This window comes from Rhinopithecus bieti, unplaced genomic scaffold (genome assembly GCF_001698545.2).
Source record: "Rhinopithecus bieti isolate Rb0 unplaced genomic scaffold, ASM169854v2 scaffold_22522, whole genome shotgun sequence".
NCBI classification, from domain to species: domain Eukaryota; kingdom Metazoa; phylum Chordata; class Mammalia; order Primates; family Cercopithecidae; genus Rhinopithecus; species Rhinopithecus bieti.
Genome location: NW_016811454.1, coordinates 222,798 through 245,083, shown reverse-complemented (window position 1 = coordinate 245,083; position 22,286 = coordinate 222,798). Strand labels below are relative to the sequence as shown.

Genomic DNA, 22,286 nt, shown 5'->3' with positions numbered 1-22,286 from the left:
CTGGGGCATGTAATCTGCCCTGGTCCTTCAAGCCAGCCTGGTCCATCTCCCTGGCAGACACAATCTGGCCTATATAGGCGAGCAGTGAACAACTGCAGGTGGTTAGGACAGCCACCCTCAAACACCATTTACTTGATCTAAACATGCTCGGAATCTGACCTTATCTTGGCACCACGTCTAAACTACTAGATTTGCAACCCTCTTTTGGCCATCTTCTTTAGACTCCTGTTTGGGCAAGTCCTACCTGGTGTTGGTCCTCAGTGTGCTCCTTCTCTGGGCTCCCATGGGCACACAGCTCTTGCCCCATGAGACATGCCACGTGGCTGGTATTCTGACTCAGCCAACCCCGGTGGCCCTGTGAACACAGCGACAAACGCTGGGAAGCCATTCAGAAACCAGAATGAAGCATTCGCTAAAGTCTCAGTTGGACTGAAACAAGGTCTGCACATGGCTGGCAGGGGAAGTGAGGCAGAACCCCCATCCCTGCTGTTATTTACTTCAATGTTTGTACCTGGGGTCTGAGGGGCCCTCAAGGAAATACATGATTTCTGTGTACTGATGGGGTTCAAATATGCACACAGACAAGATGCCTCTGACAGACCAGGAAGGAAGGGAGAAGGGGAAGCAACTCAAGGCAGTTTGCAGGGAGGAAAGGTAGGCACCTGAAAAAGACCAGACCATGAGGAAAAGACCCTGAAGTGTGGACCAGGCTCGGTAACAGACCTGGGAAGTCGGGGTTCTGACTCAAGCTGGTGCAAATATTTGAGCACTCCCTACTCAGACGCCTGACATGTGTGCACCAGTGAGAGAAAGGATAGAGCGTGTGAGATGAAAGGGCTGGTCTTATTAAGCCCTACGATACTCTGGGGTCCAAGCAACCCTGCTGTGGGACCCCTGCTAAGTGAACATAATGCCGAGGAAGAACAGCTCTCCTCTTTTTGCCAAAGCCTGCCAAGGTGTCAAGGCTTGAGAAAGAGTGGTGGGTGCTGCGACAGAGATCAGGTTCAGCTATCAAGGCAACAGTGCAGAAGCTCAGTCCAGAAGCCTGGGCTGACATGCAGGCCTATGTTAGATGTCTCTTGGGAACTCTTAGGCATATCTTTTGGTGAAAGGGTGCGGGAGATGGAGGGGAAACTTGGCAAACTTTTACAGAATTGGTGGGGATGTGAGTACCAAATACAATGGGACCTTGCTCACCTGCTGGTGAAGCTTGAGGAGCATTTAGTTACACTGGAGTTCCGAATATTCTAGTCCCTTTTAAAGGGTGTCACGAGATGTCTGATCTACCAGGGCCAGCCCTGCTATTCTGCTCTGTCCTAATAATCAGAGGTCCCTAACCTCTGAACCATCAAGAACCTGAGCTTCCATGATTACAGAGAAGGGCTCTTTCTCCCATGTGGAGAACTGGGAAGCAGTTGGTGACCACTACATCCACATGGGCTCCCTCACCCCATCATCAAGGTCCCCTGTGCTATCCATTGCCTTCTCTCACCCTGGCAAAGGTGATGCAAAGCCTTTACTCTACACACCCATCCGACCTGAGCCTTGTCATCTGACATACACACACGGGGTCTTATTGTACTCTATGCACCCCCAGTTCAATAGGATGACAAGGGAACCTTACTGTAAATATCTTTTCATGTGTCTAATCCTCCCACACATGCCTCCGGTTTCCTCCCTGGCCCTCCAAGCTTACAGGCTGTTTCCTTCTGTGGTGAAGTTGGGCAAGTTCCGATGCTTGGGGTGGAGAGCCATGAATCATGAGTGAGAGGCTCTGAGAACACCAAGCCCATACTACTCTACTTACAAGTCCTAAACTGCCTAGTGGGATCCAATGCTGACCCCAGTGGAGTTCTTTACCCATGACTGGTGTCCTCAGGAATGTGTCTGTGGGAAGAAAAGTCTCAAGTGCTGGGGAATGGAGCCATCGATGATTTCTTTCTTATGTTGGAGTGCAAGAGAGCCCCAAAGGCTGGAGCACTCCCCAAGTAAGCAGGCAGAGACAGAGACCTGAGTCCTACTGCTGAGTCATTTGAATCTGCTTTAGATCCGGTTTTCTCAGGGCACAGAAAGGACAGGACTCCCAGTGGAGGTATCATGTAGCTAGGGCCTAGAAGTATTTTTTCAGTACATGAAATTTAGAAAGAATTTGAATATTTTATGCTGGGGAGGTAGGTTGTGGAGCGAAATGGTTGGGGAAAGGAAACATTGAGTTCAAGTGATTCTAAAGGACACTTAACTGATCTAAATATTTGTCAGGCTGAATTGCTACATCCACTCTCACCTGCCTGAAATCAATATGCTCAAGTCAAACGCATATGCCTGCATCTGAGTGTGGAGAATGAACTTCTTAAAGCTGAATTGGCAGCTGGAAGGGAAGAGAGAAGAGCTGGACAGCGAGCCAGGACACCCAGAGTTCTTTTCCACTGTGGTGGGACCTGGAAGAAGCTGTTGAATCTCCAGAGGGTTAGCTTTTAAATGCTCTGAGTCTTTGGAAAGCTGTGCGAATAATTGTTAAACACTCAGGACAGCTTACGCATTTTTTTTGAAAAAGGTAAGTACTTATCTGTTGGAACAAAAGCTCCTCTTTTTGTTTTATTCTTGAATTCTCAGGCAGTGAATGCACTACTGTGCACAGAAGGCAAGGACATGGCTGAGCATGTTGTTTTCTTCACTTTATAAGGAGTTTCCTTAACAGGTCTGTGCCAAGGTCTTTTCATTCTGAGTCACTTGAGTTCTACTCAAAGATGAGACAGATAAAAAATTAACTGGGTGTAGTGGTGCACACCTGTAGTCCCAGCTACTCAGGAGGCTGAGGTGGAAGGATCACTTGAGCCTGGGGGAGATTGAGGTTGCAGTGAGCTGTGGTAGTGCCACTGCATTCCAGCCTGGGCAATAGAGTGAGACCCCAATTCTAAGAGTGAGAGACAGAGAGGTTGGCAGGAGGGAGAGAGGAAGGGAGAGAACTTTGGACCTTTGATTTATCCTTGTTTTCTACCAGATACTTGCAAAATGGGAGCCATCTGGTGCTAAAAGAAGGCCTGGTGTTTGCTTCCTTCTCTGGGGGGGTGTTCAATAAGTGGAGTCTATTTCCCCATCCCTTACATCTAAGCCTGCCTTGGAACTCACTTTGACCAACAGAATATGGTATAAGCAATGATGTGCCAGTTCCAAGCTTCAGCCTCAACAGGTTTTGGGCAGTTCTGCCCTCTCTCTCTCAGACCCCATGATTACCCTGCAAACAAGCTCACACTACTGGATGACAGAGACATATGGCCCAGTCATCCTGTCACCATCACTATTTGTCAAACTGCCTGACCTATGAGTTAAGTCTTCCTAGACCAAGCAGCCCTCAGCCATCCTGCCTGCTGACCACAGATGCAGGAACAAGCCAAGCCAAAATCAGCCAAACCTGGCCCAAGTCAGTAGAACTGACCCATAGGCTGGTGAGCAATAATAAATGCCTGTTGTTTTCAGTTACTGAGTTTTGGAGTGACTTGCTACACAGCAATGTCTGACTGATACACTTACTCATGACAGGTTGGTGTAATACTAGCCTTTGGGCATTCAGATACTTTATTTCACAGATTGACTGGACTCCTGCCATATATATAACCGGGATTGTTCCAGGCTCTGTGAATACAATATCTCTGCTCTCCTAGAGTTTACATTCTAAAGGATGAAGACAAACCACAAATAAATAAATATGTAAATAATAACAATATCAACATTAGTAAGCAACATACAGACCATTTAAAAGATTATATGATAAGGAATAACCATGCATTACTGGTCTGGGGGCCAGGGAAGCCACACTGAAGGAACATTTAGACAGATCTGAATGTCAGTGTAGAGTGGGCCATGTAAAAATTGGAGAAGAACACTCCAAGCAGAGGGAATTGCAAATGCCAAGGCCTCAAGATTGGACTATGGTGTCTGAAAAAACAGAAAGAAGACTGTGCCTAAAGCACAGTGAGAAAGGGGATGTGGGGAGGGAATGGAGAGAACAGGTAGGGCGTTTAAGCCAACATAAAGAATTTGGACTTTAAGCTAAATGCACTGAGCAAGCCATTATCACTTTTACAATAGGAGAGTAACATATCTGATTAATGTTTAAATGGATCCCTCTGGCTGATGGGCAGAGAGTGGTTATTAAGGGGAAGACATGGAGGAGCTGAATCAGTTAGGAAGCTCCTATGATAATGCAGACTGAGCCAGGTATATAGCAATGGAGATTAAGAGGTCAAATAAGTTTTGGAGGAAGAAGTGACAGGACTTAGGATGAGTTGGATGTGGGAGTCAAAGGAGAGAGAGGAATCAGGATAACCCCTAGATCTTGGTCCAGTAACTGAATAAACTGAAATACAAGAAACTCAGAGAGGAGCAGGTTTAGGGGCTGGACATTCAAGTCTGTGGTGCCTGTTAAGACAAGGGGAAGGCCTGGTGTTTTGGGAAGGGGTCAGCACTGGAGGAACAGGTTGGATGTCACTGGCATAAACCTTAGACTGGATGAGGCCACTGGAGGACAGCAATTAGGAGTGACAAGAGCCCAGGACAAAGACCTGGACATTCCAACATTTATGGGTTGGGCAGTTGAGAAGGAGCCAACAAAGGAGATGAAGAAGAAACTGCCAGTAAAGTGAGAGACAGATGTGGAGGTGTCTCCAAGATTAAGACAGAAGAATGGGCAAGAAGGAGGCCGTGGTCCATTGTGCTAAATGCTCCTGGCAGATATGGGGGACAAGGACTTTCCTGTAATCATTGAATCCGGCAAACATTCAAACGCATTTTGCCTTCCTTAGGGCAATACCGAATCACAGAACCTAAAATGGATTGTAAAGTTATTTTCTGGACTCTGTCCTACAGGCCTCTACTCTAGATAGCTGGGATTAGTTAATACCAACCCCTGCCCCTACTTAATCCTTGTTCCCATTGGTTCAGTTATTCCCCAAACTCCATGACTCTCTCTGCAGGCCCAGAAATATAATGACCCATCAGGTTCATCAATATCTAAATTCTCTGGAAGCTGTAAGCTCCCTGAGGGCAAAGATGGTGTCTGTCTTGTTTGTGCTGTATCCCATCACCTAGGATATTACCTAGCCACAAATACATTTTTAACAAACATTGGGTACATGGAGCAATGTTGAATCCCATTTGCCTCCCTCCCATCAGTGCTGCCCACCGTCTCCAGGCTGCCACTACCTTATTCCCTGTGGACAGATGTGAGGCATTTTTTTTCAACATTCCCCAAACTCCAGTTTCTCTGGGTTGGGGTGCTATCTTGCTCTTCAGGGTCTTTACAGGGCAGTATGCTATGTCTAGGGCCAGGTCCCTGGACTGCAGCTGACTTCTTAGATGTAGACATCTCACCTGTGGGCTGGCGAGCTGCTCCTTGGTACCTGTGCCATCCCTACAGTTGGGACAAGCTTACCCTTCACTACACCCAATGGTCTCATCTCCCCCGATCTCACCTTTAAGATTTTTGTAAGCGTTTATTGTTGTGGAATCTTCTAGCTGCTTTGTATTCAATTCACACATCTGCAGGGTCTGTATAGCTGGGTGACAGGAGGGGTTTGTGTCAACTTGACCCGAAATATCGTCTCTGTAGAAGTCAAGTTTATAATACCTGGCAGTGGCATCAGGGAAGGTGCATGTGACTTTTTGACCCCTAAAAAGGCATTTCAGTTAGTCTGCAATGCTCACCAGGGTGTTTGTGTGTCAATCAGTATCAAAAGTTTCACTTTCAGGATTTCCTTTGAACCCTCTCTCAAAAGAGGGCATCTGGTAACCATTCCACAGGAATCTAAAACTACTCACTTGCTCATCTGAGTACAATTTTGTTTTCTGGGACATGGTCAGGTGTTATAAGGCAGAGCCCAGAAAATTTAACCTCATTGAACCTGAGCAAATATCATCCTTTAATCATAAGAATGTTTTTTTTTTTTTCAATTAAAGGCTTTGGTAATTATACTGAGCTTAACTTGGTAACAATTCTGCTACCACCTTCTACTGTAAGGATCTCATATTTGCTTGGCCTGTGAAAGAAAATTATCACAGAAACAAAATCAGATTTTGGTTGAAGACACATATTAAATCTGATGCTTCACAGCTGAACACAAGCCCCTCCACCTCCAATGGTCTCCTCCTGACTGTGTGCGGACAGACACTTAATAAACGCTTTTGATGAAGGTCTCTCTGTCTTAAAAGGAAATTAGATTGTTCTGACAACATCTCCTCATCACTAAACGGCTGGTTGTTATCCAGCAGCCTGTGATCCTCTAGGTGTTTGCAAATTGACTGCTTAATGTTTTGCATTTCTCTGTGTCCACCTTTTTGAGGGTGAGCAGCCACCTGTATAATTTCTGATATAGGTGATGTGTTTGTCTTTTGATGGTGGTCTTGGGCATTTCACTGACACACACGCACACACATTTTTGTTTCAGAACAGTTTCCCAAGCTCCTCATTCATTCACTTTGTACGTATTGATGCCAAACCTATGGAAAGACGTTAGGCTAATCCCTGGGGACACACTGATTAGACAGCAGATTCCTGTTCTTTTGGGGCTTAAAATCTAGTGATTGTAATTTCAGATAGTAGTTAGGACTATGGATAGAATAAATCGGCACTACAATGGAGACTAGATGGGGAAACCTCTGCGAATAGAAACATTTTAAGCTGTGACCTGAAGAATAAAAGAGGGAGAAGTAGAGGTGGAAGGAAGTGACAAAAACAAAGGCCCTGGGGTGAGAAAGAGCTTAATTTGTTCCAGAATCTAATGGAAGGCAAAGAGGAGTGGACATTGGGAAGAGGCTGAAACATGGGTGAAAGGCGGCCATATTATCAGATGCCTTGTAGGTAGGGTGAACATACATCCCAATTTGCCAAGAATAGTTCTGGTTTAGATCTTTGTCCTTGTACAACTAGGGATAGGGCCTCCTTTCGCTCTCAAAAGTGTCCTGGTTTGCACGATAAGTTATCTGGTCACCCTGCTTTTACAAGCATGTCAAAGAGCTGGGTTTTTAATCCCATGTGAGATGGGAAATCATTGAAGGGTATGAGGCAGGGGTATGGCAGGACTAGAGTTATGTTTTCAGATTGTTTTACCGTCACTCTGAAGGGAGCCAGGTGTGGAAGTGGAAAGAGCTACAGGAAGGCTATTGTAGTGGCTAAGGGAAGAGCTGAAGGTCAACTCAGCATCACATTTGAAAATAGATTACGTTAAGCAACATTCTACCATCTTCTTTCCTTTCAGCCTCCTGGTACTGGTTCCAGCAGAACAGACAGAGATGCATGGCCTAACTCCCACCCCGTCTTCAGGACTGAGCCACGCAGCCCCCACATCTGCCAGAAGTGTTAGCTGTTGATGGCTCACAGCTGAGTCCCTCCCCAGGCATTGCTGAAAAGAACCGCCGTGCACTAGGATGTGCCCCTACCCTGGGGGCAACTCACATTCCAAGTGGCTAATCCATAGCATGGTACAAAGGTTGTACCCATCTTGCCTGAATTCAGGATCTCTTGGAAAAGCCACCCCCAGCTCTGCAGCTCCTGGTGGGGTGCTGAGGCCTCTACTGCAGCTGCATCACAGTTTAATTTCCCCTTTGCCAAGTCCTGCTGCCTTCACTCCCCAACAGGTATTGTTCCCCAGAGAACTCCCTGCCCCCAGTCATCTGTAACCTAATCTCCACTTCAGTCTGTGGCCTGGGGAACCTGCTCTACAATCCCAAAGTGAAACAGCTTCCCATTGAAATGTGTCTTTGGGTGTTAATCTGTCCTGCCATCTTTACATCTAATCAAGAGGTAGAGCTTCCCCTGGTGTTTCTGCCGGGTACATAAAGGATCTTTTCCATTGTCTTTTATGTCCTTTGTAAATTGAATCACCTTGTTTTTTTTGAACTAGATAATTTTCTCCGTAAATGTTTGCGTTGGTTCATGACACTGGGTCTCTGTAAGCAGGCACCCTTACCACTTTTTATTGCATCCCAAGTAGTGATTTCAGATCTTGTAAAACAACAGCTCTCCTTTAAACACCTTGATTTTCTATTACCTAAATTTAGTTGCTTCTTTTGGTACTTGAATTATTTCCTTAGGGAATGTAAAGATCCCATAAATTCCTTTTTTATTTCTTTTATTCATGAGATTATTCCTAGTACTTCTAGATAGTAATTTGAAATTTATTGAAATAAATTACAACAGGACCCCATTCTTTATAGTTCATTATCACCAAGAATGCAATATATCATGGATTAAATCATGCTGTCCCCAAATGTAACTACAACCAACAAAAGACTGATGCAGGGCCATTAGAGGATAATAGGAAAGAGTCGGCAATTTTTTCAAAGTAACGTGTTGAGTCTTCGCTCCTTCACAGGCATAAGGGGAATGAATGTTCATGTAGTTGAGCGAGTAAGAACTACGAAAGGGGTTGGGGTGTGCGTTTCCACATACTTTAAGCACTGGGACTTGCCCAAGCATCTGGTGGGAAGTCTTTTGTCTGGTTTCCAGCCATCTAGCCACATGAAGTTGCCAGTCCCCACCTCTGCTAATAGTAAAGATGACATGGGAAGAGAGAAGGGGTGTCTACATAGACTTAAGTATAATTCTCTCCATTCACTCATTCAACAAATATTTTTGAGTTCCTCCATAGTACTGTGCCCAGGTGGCACCATGAGAGATACAGAGCATCTCGGAAAATCATTCACACACTCTGACTCCTGACTTGAAATGTGCCTCTTGGTGCTGAATCCCATAACAGTGTAATAAAAATATTTCAATTTTTTTCGTTTTGATAACTTTTTTCATTAAAATTCAAATTTTCTTCTATTTCAGATCACCTGCTCCAAGCATGCCGTCTACTGTGGAAATCTTCAATCTTTAATTAATCTTTCCTGTTATAGGAAGATTAAGTCTAAAAGAGTATCTTCCCTAGTTGATCCAGAACTAAATAACATTGTTCTCAGTACTTCCAGTAACTTGCTTACACTCTTATTTCTAAAGCATTGAATGTATTATCTTATGGGCTTGTCACCCCCAGCTTGTGTCACAGGAGAAAGTATACGGAGACCAGGTACAACTTCAGTTCAACAACTTATGATCTATTGGATCAGTCTCTTTATTAATCTCTCATAGCCTCAAGTTCCTTGTTTAAAATGGGGATAATACCTACCTTAATTAATTTCTTGAGGATCAAAAGAAACCCTGGTAACAAAGCCTTGAACCATGTCTGACTTATAGTATACATTCTAACTGCAAGTTCTTTTCATGTTTTGCCCAGGAATTCTTCATTCATTGATTCATTCATTCATTCATTCATCCAATAACCAAGAATTCTTTGATGCTTCAATTGTGTAAGACACTGTTTTAGGCCTTGAGGATACAAACTGCACAAGCAGGACAATGTACCCAGTGTTATGCAGTCTGGTCTAGTGGGAGGAGAAGACAGTGACCGTGGCATGTGATGAGTGACAGAATGAAAAGTAATCAGGAAGATATGATAGGAAATACAGGGAGAACAGGAGAGTCTGCTTTATGTTGCACAATCAGAGGGCAGCTCTGGGCAAACGAAATTTGAGCTGAGACCTAAATGACAAGAAGGAGTGAAGCCAATGGAACATCTGAAAAAATAGTTTTCTAGAAAGAGAGCCCAGCTAGTGTGAGCCCTAAAGTAGGTAGAAAACGGCCTTGGAGGTTTTTACATGAGGCGTAGAGGGACGTAGGCAGAGGCCTGGTCACTGCAGGTCATGTTGGCTTGAGTAAAGAGCTTTGATTCTCGGGGTAATGAAGAGCCTTTGGAGAATTTAAAGCAAAGTGGGGAGGGGGAACAAGAGATGATTACATTATTCTGAACAGTACCAGGAGGGATAGTACTGCATAATAAGAGTGGTAAAAGGAGACCATTTAGGAGGTTATAGCAGCTGTCCAAGGTGGCCTGGCCTGCCATGGCAGCCACAGAGATGGTGAGAGGTGAGGAGGTGCCAGGTACAGTCATGGGAGACATAATGCCATTCGATCAATGCTGAATTACATATATTATGGTGGTACCATGAGATTATAATGGAGCTGAAAAATTCCCATCACCTAGTGACCTCAGAGCTGCTGGAACATTGCAGGGCAATGCATACACACATGTATGTGGTGATACTGGTGTACACAAACCTACTATGCTGCCAGTCCTATAAAAGTATAGCACATAGGATTATGTACAGTACATAACACTTGATAATGATAACAAACGACTATGTTACTGGTTTATGCATTTACCACACTATACTTTTATCATTATTTTAGAGTACTGCCTCTACTTATTTAATAAATATAGTTAACTGTAACACAGCCTCAGTCAGGTCATTCAGGAGGTATTCTAAAGAAGGCATTGCTGTCACGAGAGATGACAACTCCATGCGTGTTATTGCCCCTGAAGACCTTTCAGTGGGATACGGTGTGGAGGTGGAAGATAGTGATACTGATGATCCTGACCCTGTGTAGGCCTATGCTAATGTGTGCTTGTGTCTTAGTTTTTCACAAAAAAAAGTTTAAAATAAAAATACAAAATAATAAAAAAGGTTATAGAATAAGGATATAAAGAAAGAAAATACTTTTGTACAGCTGTGTAAGTGTGTGTGTTTTAAATTAAGTGTTATTACAAAGGAGCAATAGAGTTTTACAGATTAAAAGTTAATAAATGTTAAAAGTCACTGTAAGCAAGCTAAGGTTAATTTATTTTGAAGAAAGAAATTTTAAAATAAATTCAGTATAGCCTAAGGGTACAGTATTTCTAAGGTCTACAGTAACCTACAGTAATGTTCTAGGCCCTCACCTTCACTCACCACTCACTTACTGACTCACCCAGAGCAACTTCCAGTCCTGCAAGCTTCATTCATGGTAAGTGTCCTATAAAGGTATACCATTTTTTATCTTTTATACCATATTTTTACTATACCTTTTCTGTGTTTAGATACTCAAATACTTACCATTGTGTTACACTTGCCTACACCATTCATTCAGTACAGTGACATGCCATGCAGGTTGTAGCTGTAAACCGTATAGTCTAGGTGTGTAGTAGGCTGCACCAATAGGTTTGTGTTAGTACACTCTATGATGTACGCACAACTAAATTGCCTAACAATGCATTTCTCAGAACATATCTCCAGCATTAAGCAATGCATGACTGTATATATCTATCTTAGAGTAAGAGCCAGCAGGATTTAAAGCTGGATTGAACATAGGAGGGAGCTGAGGAAAGCAAGGGATCAAGAAGGATTTGTAGGATTTGACTTGAGCCATGGAATGATGGAGGTGCCATTATACACTGAGATAGAGAACGTTGGGGAAGACGCACATTAGAGGTCCAGCAGAGAATTCTAACAGAGACCAGTACAGAATAAAAACCAAGAAAGTGTGAAAATACAAAAGCCAAGAGAATGGTAAGCAATGAGGGTATGATTCACAATTTTTATAGCCACTGGACTTACTTCGCAAATATTCCATTATCAGCAAACAGCTTTAAGCCCCGTCACCAAACTGGCAACCCCAAAAGTCATTTTGGTACTCACTTCTCAAATATGTCAGTGTTATTAGATTAAACTGCATCTTCCTCTCCCCTCAGATAAGATGTGTTCTAACTCCCAATACCTTAGAATGCACCCTTTTGGGAGATAGAGTCATTACAGAGTTGATCAAATGAAGATGAGGCTAGCACGGTGTGTCCTAATTTCCTAAGACCGATGTCCTTAAGGAAAGAGGAAATTTAGACAGAGATACCTACACAGGGAGAATATGGTGTGAAAATGAAGGCAGAGATCAGAGTGATGGAGCAGTAGCTAAGAAAGTCAAAGATTGCCTGCAAACTACTAGAAGCCAAGAGAGAAGCACAGAACTGTCTCATCTTCACAGCCCTCAGAAGGAACCAATCCTGCTGACATCTTGATCTCAAACTTCTAGCCTCCAGAACTGTGAGATGATACATTCCTGTTGTTTAAGCTGCCCAGTCTGTGGAACTTTTGCTAGACAGTCCTGGCCAACTCCTACAGTCAGTGTGTCAGGAGGGCAACCACAGGTCTTCCAAAAGACAAAATTGCTTTCTGGGACAATGTTAGCCACTGTGCGCCATCTCCATGGGCTTTGTTCTTGGTAATTCAACATGGAACTTTGTTGCCAATGCTTGTAAACATGTGCAACAAAATTACATGGGGTGAATACTGTTGGGGAGTGGTGGATGATGCAGAAATCCCACATTTGCCAAGAAATGGAGAGAAGACCTCAAGCCTCAGGGAATAAATGAAACAGAACACATCTGAGGAAAGCAAAACCTGAGTACACACGTTCAATACAGAAGCAGTGAGAAGAACCTTCCATAAAGGAAAACATTGCCTAGGCAGCATTCAGCCCCAGGAAGTAGCCGTGGGGAAAGGAAAGGTGAAGCCGCCCCACCCTGTTTACCCAAGTTAGTGATAACTTGTTTTGACAGTGTACACAGTTGGAATGTCTCTTCTTTTACTCTACTCATTTCTGTTCCCACAAGGCATGCACTTAGTTTCTCTTTTTATCCTAAATTTATAAAATTCAAAAGAATGACTTTTTTGTTTTTTACTTTCAAAAATGTGGGAAGTATTCTTGAAGTATTCTAGTTACGCTGGTTTTGATCATAAGAAATAGATACCCACAAATGTACTCAGTTTAAACTGGGGTTGGGGGTGGGGGCTATTATTAGGATTTATATGAGGTAGTAACAGAGAGATTCTATTGAAACCAAGAACTTCAGTAGTAAAAATAGACCACGCATACATAGTGTGCCAGGTGTTTGTTTGGGGTGTGTGTGTGCGTGTGTTTGAGACAGGGTTTCCTCTACTGCCCAGGCTAGAGTGCAATGATATGATCATGACTCACTGCAGCCTCTACCTCCTGGGCTTGAGCAATCCTCCTGACTCAGCTTCCTCAGTAGCTAGGACCACAGGTGCATACTACTATGCTCAGCTCATTTTTAAAAAATTTTGTAGAGATGGAGTCTCACCATGTTGCCCAGGCTGGTCTTGAACTCCTGGGCTCAAGTGACCCGCCCCGGCCTCCCAAACTGCTGGGATCATAGGTGTGAGCCTTGGCGCACCCAGCTGAGCCAGATGTTTTCGTAAGGGCTTCATGTGTGTTAACTTGTTTGTTCCTCACCATATTCGTAAGAGGCAGATACTGTACTGATCCCTATTTTACAGATGAGGAAACTGAGGTACACAGGGGTTAAGTGCCCTGCCCAAGGTTACACAGCTAGTAAGTGATGAGCCGGGATTTGGATCAATGGCTGGTGTCAAGGAACATTCCTTAAAGTACGAGTCAGGTACTCCAGGGGAACCTCAATGGAACTGAAGTAGATTAGGGATTCTCCCTGTTACCCTCCATCTTCCCACCCTTCTTCCTCTTCCTCTCTCCCTGCTTCCACATTTCTACCTTTCCTCTACCTCCCTCTGTCCCTCTCAGCATTTCCATTTCCCCTTTTGTGTGTGTTGGCTCTGTTCTGTTTTGGCCACTGACTTACTTTTTCTCTCTTTATGCTCTTTGTAGCTTCTACTTACTCCTAGCTTCTCAGCCTGGATATGGCCCATTGTGACTGTTCCAACCTCCTATTGCTCATTAGGTCACTGAGATTTCTTAGTACAAAATCCCAATGGACAAAATCCTACTGGATCAGCCCATGAGGTGCCCCCCACTCCAGTCCAATTGGGTACGGCTACATGTTGAGTCACAGGAACTAAAAATGAACGGCAGCCTACCATGTAGGGCCAGGCCCAGGACAGCTGCTGCGAGTGATGTCTGGTAGGCATAGGATCATCTTTGTTTTGTCAGAAAACTATCTACTGATTAATTCTGTCACATGTAAGCCTGCTGATCAAATCCCCACCCCTCTGCGGCCTGTGCCCCCCCACATGACGTCCCTGGTGTAACGATACTCACACATGCTGTGTGCTTCTGTGAGATGGTGATAGCGGATAGTGAGTGAATAAATGAGAATCTTGTCTGGCTCCTCCAAGAGAAGACAAATGGGCCTGTGTTGCAAGGTATATCTGATCAAAGGGAAACCCAGGCATCAGGAGGAGGCTAGGGACAGAGGACCACGCCATTGCATGGTGACACTCAGCAGACATCTGCCTCTCAAATAAACCAGAGTCCTCAATCTGTGTTGCGGGTAAAAGCTGGAAACTAGGAGAGAGAAGCTGCCTGGGTAAAGAGACAGAAGGAACTCAGCCTAGGTCCAAGGGGGAGCTCATTCCACCTAGAAAGAGAATCCTGATCTCTCTGGAAAAGACAGAGAGATGTTGAGCTACAGGGAGGCGAGGCTTACAGAGCCAGATGAAAACATCCTGCTTAGAGCACGTGGAATGTCTCTGTCAGACTTCTGCAGGTACCGAACAATAAACTAGGCTCCTGCAATATATATCTGCACTTGGTCATTTGAATGTATAAAGGTGTTTAAAAAGCAAGTCTGCAAGCCATTTCTCTCTCTCTTTTTTAAAACGGACTCTCTTCCAAAAAAGTAACTAAATGACACATTACTAAGTTTTCACATAATCTCTTAACAGATTTGAGCAGATTTGTCATAGTCCTAGACAGGTGTTAGTATCTTTGTTTATCCCAGCCTTCCACACCTTGCAAGATCATTCAGCTTTCCTTCTAGAAATTTTATTCCCTTCTTTGATACACTGGATTGACTCAAAACAGGTTTTGCATATACTTCAAGAGAATAAAAATATTTTTTGCACTAAAAATAGAATCACCACAGGCACAGAGAGAGTTAGACATTTAAACAAAGGGTATATCAAATCTTCTATTCTTCTAGCTAATCTATTTTCAGTACTGCCAGAAACACCTAACAAACTATAGTCTCACAAAATCAGAATCTGTGGTACTAGTATCATGTGGCGATGATTAACCTTGTCAACTTATTTTTTAAATAATCCTCATCATTTATGCCATTGTAGTAAAGAGTTCCCCTCTCCCATGCAGCAAGTCCAGAATGAAAGTGGGTTGTTGCCATGGCAACATAATACAAGGCAGAGAACTCCAGAGAAGGCGGGCGGGTGCATCTCTACACTCAAGGCCATAGCCACAAGAAAGCCCCAGGCTCCAGGATGGTGGCAGCAAAGAGAAGCAACCTGCCATGACATCACACTGCCAGATGGCCTGCTGTTGACATAGGGTTCCCCCCAACTAATTATTTGCATAAATCTGGATCACTCGTTCAAAGAAAAATAAAGAATTCATTCAAGTATACATTGACATACTTATTAGACAGTTTTTCTCTTTGAACAACTTAGTATTAGAGACATTCCCCAACCACCAAGCACATAGTTGCCTTATACATGGAAGCTGTTTAAGAAGCATGTATTTCACGATATATATATATATATATATATATTCCTGAGCCAGTTATTGTTCAAGATCCAGAGAAGAGAGCTGTCTCTCCAGAGAGTTCACTATTTAGTGAGTGGACAAGAATGTATAAAGATCCATAGAACCTTACATATCAGCTTAATGATAGACTTGCCCAGGGTATCACAGGGGTGAGAATTCAGGAGAGGAGCACACCACCCTGGAGAAATACACAGGAGGGAAGAAAGGAGACAACGTATGTGTCACATGACCCTGAGGATGAATGAGGAGCTATTGGTGCTCCATTGTTTGCTTTGTCTGCTTGCTTTGAGATTGTTGGTGGAGGAAACAGCACCAGCAAACACCCAAAGGCAAAAGGTAGCCCAGTCTATGAAGGGGAAGCATATACAGTCTGCTGGTGTTGAATACAAATCTGTAAGGCAGGGACCGGAGGGAGCTGAAGCTAGAGACACAGGGAGCTAAGATGTTAACAGGACATGTAAGTCCCTCCATCTGGAGAGCTTGGACTATATTTTCTGGGCAATGGTGGCACCAGTGTGACAAAGCCTGCTTTCTGGATAGACTCAGCAGCAGTGGGGAAAGTTGCTTAACAGATAAGATTGGAGTCAAGAGGACCAGTCCCAAGACTGCTTCAAACATCCAGCAAGAGACAATAAGAGCCTGATTTAGATGGAGGATTAGGGATGGCAGGGTTAGGAGACATTCTGGAAATATTTAGTGAGTCAAGTCACATAGCTCCTCGGCATGACTCACCTTCCCAAATTCCTAAGACTCAAATCTCCATCCACGTCTCCATACCAATTTCAACACTAAAGAAAACCTGGAAGGAGGAAGGATAAGAATTGCAGCAGCTAAAGCTCCTTCAATAGTACATAGCTTATACGGTACATTCACTGAGCCACTTAAAATGATCAGAGTCACTTTAAACCCTATTAGCTGAGTTGATGAACAGGCAAAATATTTCTTTCTTGAATGTAGTCCAGTACATTGTTTTCCATAATTAGTGGTCATTGGGGTCAGAAAAAGAATGGAGATTTTTAGAGGGATTCTGAACAATATATCAGTGCCAACTGAGAGTGGCAGGCACAACAAAACTGATAATGCTTCATGTTGAGATAGGATCATTCCTCTGTGGCTTTCCTAGTTTCACAGTGAATATTAATTTTTAGAGCATTCCCATGAAGTAGAAAAGTGGCAAAGCGAGTTGGCTCCATTTCAGTGTGGGGGGGCGGGTGGTAAGATACTAGTGCAGAGAGATGAACTGACTCGTCAGAGGCAATGCTAGTTGGAGGAAAGCCAGAGGGCAGTTTGGGCTTCTTGGTTTCTTCTCCTGGTTGTATCATCTAAACTCATCCTAATGAGGTTACTGTCTTTAACTCAGCCTGTCCAGATCTCATCTAAAAAGAGGAAGCAAAGACCTGGGTAATTTTCCAGATAATTTCTTTAAAAGAAAAAAAAGCAACCTCTCTTTCCTCCAAATTGTTTATAATTGATGCAATACAGGAAGTCTCACTGCTTGTTAATGAGTTCCCAAACTCAAATTTTGCTATTTAATTTTTTTCTGAAATCTGCGTTTGCCTGAAATATCTCAGTAATTCAAGTGGAAAGGGAAGTTTTGCCTAAATTATGAAAATGACCTCAATTTCCTACTTTGCGTAGCTAAGGGAGAAGTGGGCACAGCATGGTATCTGAGCTGTAGCAACCAAACCCTTCCCCATGGCCTGGGGTACATGGATCCCCTCTTGGTGTTGGGGAAACCCCACACTCGAGTTCAACGTTGTGATCCTGTTTTCCATGGTAAATCTCTGAGTCTTCATCCTTTACTCATTTGTATCTCCCAGGACTGCAACAGATACCACCTGCTTTGTTTCATTTATGCATTAGTAAAAACGTAGGACTTATACTAATGATTGGAAGAAATGACTCATTTCAAGTTCTTGCTACAGGGTCAGTCTTGGACACAGTTTATTTTATATGTATATAAAATGGGTAAATTGAGCTAGCAGTGATGAAGCAAGGAAATGACTGCGCTGCCTGCTTTTTTGCCAAAGCACACGTCCCAGTTCTTTGTCTGACTCTAGTCCCTGTCATCTGCCAGGCTGCTTTTGTCTTTCCCTCATTCGGCCACTCTTCCCTTACTCCTTTCTTCTTGTATCTCTCGGGATAGATTCACATGCCTCTGGACGGCTTCCATTCAGTGAGAACCTTGGATAACAAGGTGGTCCACAGGCAGCAGTTCAGCTGAAAAGCAGCAGCCCTATCCTGAAGCTATTTTGGAGGCAGACTATGAGTCGATAGCAGGACACCAACAGTTTGCCTCTTCACTGGGGCTCACAGACAAAAGCCTCAGATCTTGATGATGAACAGCGGCAGCTCCTTTGGGCGGGCATGTGGGCTGTCCTGCTGCTCCCGGCAGTCAGAAGAGCCAAGAACAAAAGATGTCCGCCAGGCCGCCCTGGTACCCAGCCGGAGCACACTGGGTGTCTTGCACACTCACATCCACACACTGCCCGACTCCCTGTGGCAGACACCCCAGCATGGAGATTGATTGCTCTCTTCTGGATTCACACATCTCCCAAAAGGAAGGGCCCTTTTCTGAGATAAAATCATTGTATTTTTACACCCTAAAGAATTAGACAAGATTTCCCAAAATGTAAGAGCAGTTAGTAGACTCCATCCAAGGCGGTGAAGGCAGGAGGAGAGAAAAGGAGGGAGGAGGGAGAGGGTGGGGGAAGGACAGCAGCGGCTTTGGAGTCTTTGTTTCTCTCCCATCTGGCTTAAAGCCAGAGGCGAAGATCGAAGAGACCTATCCTTTGTCCACTGATCTGACAGTCATCCCATGTTACCACTCGGCAAAATCAAAGTGAAATGCATTCACACATTCATGTCCATCGCTCAAAAGGTTGCTAAGAAATCTAAGTCTTCCTGTACCTAATGGCAGCAGGATTTCTATGCAACAGTCCTGTTTTCAAGGTCACAATAAAATGAAGAGAGCTCCACTTTTTCCACTATAGTCCATCATTCTTGGCATGCTCCTGTCCTCCCAGGGACCCAAGCAAGTGCTCTGTGACTTTAAGGGAGGAGTGAGTTCTTCCCAGCCTCTCTCTATTGAGTCCAGTTAGACTGTAGCATGTAAAGTTCCAGGCCATAAATAATTCAAAAGGCACGAAGAAGATTTTCTTCATTCTCCATCTATCCCTGCACACAACATCCCCCCCTCCCTTTCTGGCTTATAACAAATGCTAATTTAATCAACTGGCAGTAGATTGTACTGGTTGCTGACTCATGCCAGACACAGCCCCCATGGACTAACAGAGCTATGCCATCTCATTTGGAAATGAACAATAAAGAAGTGTGGTCCCGAGCTGACCACCTTCCTGCATTTGTCCTTTGTTTCCTCCTTTTTCTGCCCTCCTCCCGTAAAAAAAAAAGGTTATTTACAAATGTATCCCCTGACATACACGCAAGTAATTTACATGGCAGCCACATTGCCTGCAAAGGGCTGAGCTACAGCCAAGTTATGTGGCCTCTACGGACACATGGGACTTCCCTAGTGGTCCTGAAAGCTGTTCTCTAGAAAGACCCTGTGCATGTGGCAGGGGGAAGGGGAGAGCAGGCAGTGCGGAGGGTGGGAAGGCAGAGCCTTGTTATCCAAGCTGTGAAAGTGCGTGTGTCAGTGAGAAAGCATGTGTGTTCTGAAAACGACAGCTCCGGATGGAAGCTGATTAAATAGTGTAGGGGAGCAGCTCCCCCAGGAGAAGTCGTTTTCACCTTACCAAGCTGGGTGGGAGTGGGGACTCTCAGACCCCTGGGGACAGCTGTGAAAGGACAGTGGGAGAAAGAACTTTCCCAAAGACAAGGCAGTGGGTGCAGCAGGTAGAAGGACAGTGGGTGGAGAGGATAGAACACAAAGCAACGCCTCCAAAAAGAGAGGACCAAGAGACACGGAGATATTTCTGGGAAGCCTAGGGAGCCCCATGGCCTATTTCCTTTTCCTTCTGCTCTTTCACTGTAGCTATAAATATTTATCTTATGAAGAAGCATCCTCCCTCCCCACCCCAGAGGGATTTATTTAAAGCCCACACCATCACGATCATGCAAATATTTGCTGCTACTGTATAGGGTCCTCTGTGAGGACTTAGAAGATCGTTTACCTTCTCACCTTCCAATGCCTTGTAAAACACTTACAGTGTGCCAAGCACCATGCTACCCCTTATTTTGTTAGCTTTCTCCTTTTAGCCACCCCCTCAGGTACACAGAGCTGGTAGCATGAGGCCCATTCTACAGAGAGCTGGAGCTCCAGGAAGGGGCTAGTGGATGGCATAGTCATGGCTGATGCTATTTCCACCAGACACCCTGCTCCCTGGGGGGTTTGCACACAGGAAGTCTAGCGGCTTAGACATTAGGTTATCACTTATTAAACAAATAGAGCAGCAAAAACATCAGAATTTCTGGAAGGGTCTGACCCGTCAGGTCACCAGACCCTGCCTACAGTGCTGACTATCCCTGCAATTCTGGTCTTGAAGTGTCAATGAACACTTTTCTGTGTAATTGTACACCTCCCCAGCCCACCACCACCGCATTAGATTGCAACTCCTCCTGGCCAGGAGCTGAGTCTGGGGAGCTTTTGTGTTCCCTGACAAGGCTAAGAGGGAAGGCTCGCAGAGAACAAATTCAAATTTTCTGGTTGATTGCAAGCACACTTTTCAGTCTCTTAAAATAAGAAACCCTACCCCAGCCACCTTTATTTCCAAATCCTCACATTGAGGCTGGTTTCTGCCATGGTCATTCTCCCAGGATGGTAGCTGTGTCTGCATTCCTTTGGGTTGTGTTTTGGGCGTGTGTGCATATGTGTGCGCACACATGTGTGTGTCTCAGACTGCATTGTTGCGTGCCCCTCTTCGAGGGTTTTTCTCTACGAGGCTCCCTGCTGACAAACAGGACATGCACAATGGCAAAAGTGCTTTTTCTCTTAGACCAATGAGAATTCATAATCCATTTCCTACGGAAGCCCAGAAAGGGAAACAAACAAGCAGCCCTCTTCTCCCCCAGCATCCTGAGTCATGGCACAAATATTCTACACTCTTTTCTTCTAATTTATGGTCCTATAACTTCAAGGTCATTGGGAAGCTAGGAAAGAATTGTCCCTGCCTGGGGGAGGCTTTTGCACCCAGCTCACAGCATTCTAACTGCCCCTGCTTCACTGCCAAGAAGGGAAGGCGTGGTTCACTTTGTCCTTATTTGACCAGAGGCTAGGCATGGAATGCTGCCTCAGTGCCTGGGCTGTAAACTCCTGAGGTGGTCGTAAATAGGCACTCGGCCTGGTATGGCTTCTTGGCTAAACATTTGCGCAGTAACTCAAATGAGGCAGCAGACATGAGTCAGGAGGGAGAAATCAGCTCAAGAAGGGGGTGGGGGCTGGAGCTTAGGCTTCTCAAGCCTTTGAGATGATGCTTTAGCCAGAGATACTCAGCTGAGCCTCCAGGGACTGACCGCGGGCCCTCCCCCATACACTGCACCACCTGCCAGAGACATTTGCAAAGCAGCTTGTAAGACCAGCTACGTAAAGAGCTACTTGTCCATACTCCATGCATGAGGCCAACAAGGACCTTGTGTGTTTCTGAAAGGGGTAATAAAAGACATTAATTATTGTATCCAGATTGAACATTCACTGTTTCATCCAAGGTTACATACAAACTGAGAACTTAAAGCTCAGGGATGATATTGACCCTACAAGGTTAAGTCTGGTGGAAATATGAAAAGATAATAGTTATTTCATCCCAGTGATCATTGTTAAGTGCTTGGTGATCAGTGGATCACCAGATTTATCCTTGCTTCCCACAGACAGAGTGCCTGTGGCTGGTGGCCAGAAGTTTTTAAGCCCACACAGCATGTTTCCTATTCTCTGCTGAGGACAATGAAAGGGAGAGCCTCTCCCAGCTGCTACATGCCACCCTCTAAAGATCTGAAATAAAGTATGTGCTGAAGAAATGAATGGATTATTTCCTTTATTCATTCACAATAAAACACAGTGCTGCCCCGATATTGTGTTTCTCCATAGTAAGTCTGCCTCCTTCTGCTCCTGTTTAACAGTGATGGTTTGCTAGGACTGCAAAGACCACAGATTGGGTGGCTTAAACAACAGAAATTTATTATCTCACAGTTCTGTAGGCTAGAAGCCCAAGATGAAGATGTCAGCAGGGATGGTTTCTTCTAAGGGCGTCTCTCCTTGACTTGTAGATGATCACCTTCCTGTGATGTCTTCACAGGTCTTCCCTCTGTGTCTGTCTACGTCCTAACTTCTTCTTACAGGACACCAGACATCATGGATTAGGGCCCACCCATAGAAGTTCATTTCATTTCCCTCTTTAAAGACCCCATTTCTAAATGCAACCACATCCTGTGGTGCAGGGAGTTAGGACTTTAACACATAACACAATTCATTCCATAACAACAATTATAATTTTCTGGTGTCACAGGGCCAAATAACTTAGTCTCCTCCTCTCTGTGTCTGCATAAACATTTTGGCAAACACAAATACTGCCCCTGACACAGAAAGACACAGGATCTGCCCTTACCATGTCTGCCCACACCCTCTCTCCAAAAAAGGCTCTATCAAATAATTCCATGGCGTTTCAGGTTGTAACAACAGAAAAAAAAGGTTCTTTTTCTTTAAGTATGAATTTTCTAGTCAGTCTTTCTACTGCTGAAGGAAAGGGGCAGTGACAATGCCTTGTCCTTTGTTCATTTATTCCTACCACCTGATTCCCTTGTTTTGGTATGAAGGCAGCTTCTGTCTGGCTGTCTCATTATCAACACCACATCTGAGCAGTTTATTTTGGTAACAAAATGAGGTTTCATTTATTTTGAACATAAACTGAGACTCAGCATTTGACCAGCCTAAGTTGTA

The 22,286-nt window shown here is 44.4% G+C and overlaps 1 long non-coding RNA gene across 1 annotated transcript; it reads right to left on the bottom strand.

Annotated features, from left to right (window-relative positions):
- Positions 1–244: 244 nt before the first annotated feature.
- On the bottom strand, positions 245–16,257 carry LOC108543424 (uncharacterized). Its single transcript, XR_001889569.1, has 3 exons — positions 16,130–16,257; positions 2,676–2,737; positions 245–355 (listed from the first exon to the last, which is right to left on the bottom strand). It is a non-coding gene; the product is annotated as an uncharacterized LOC108543424 (long non-coding RNA).
- Between the last annotated feature and the right edge of the window lie 6,029 nt (positions 16,258–22,286).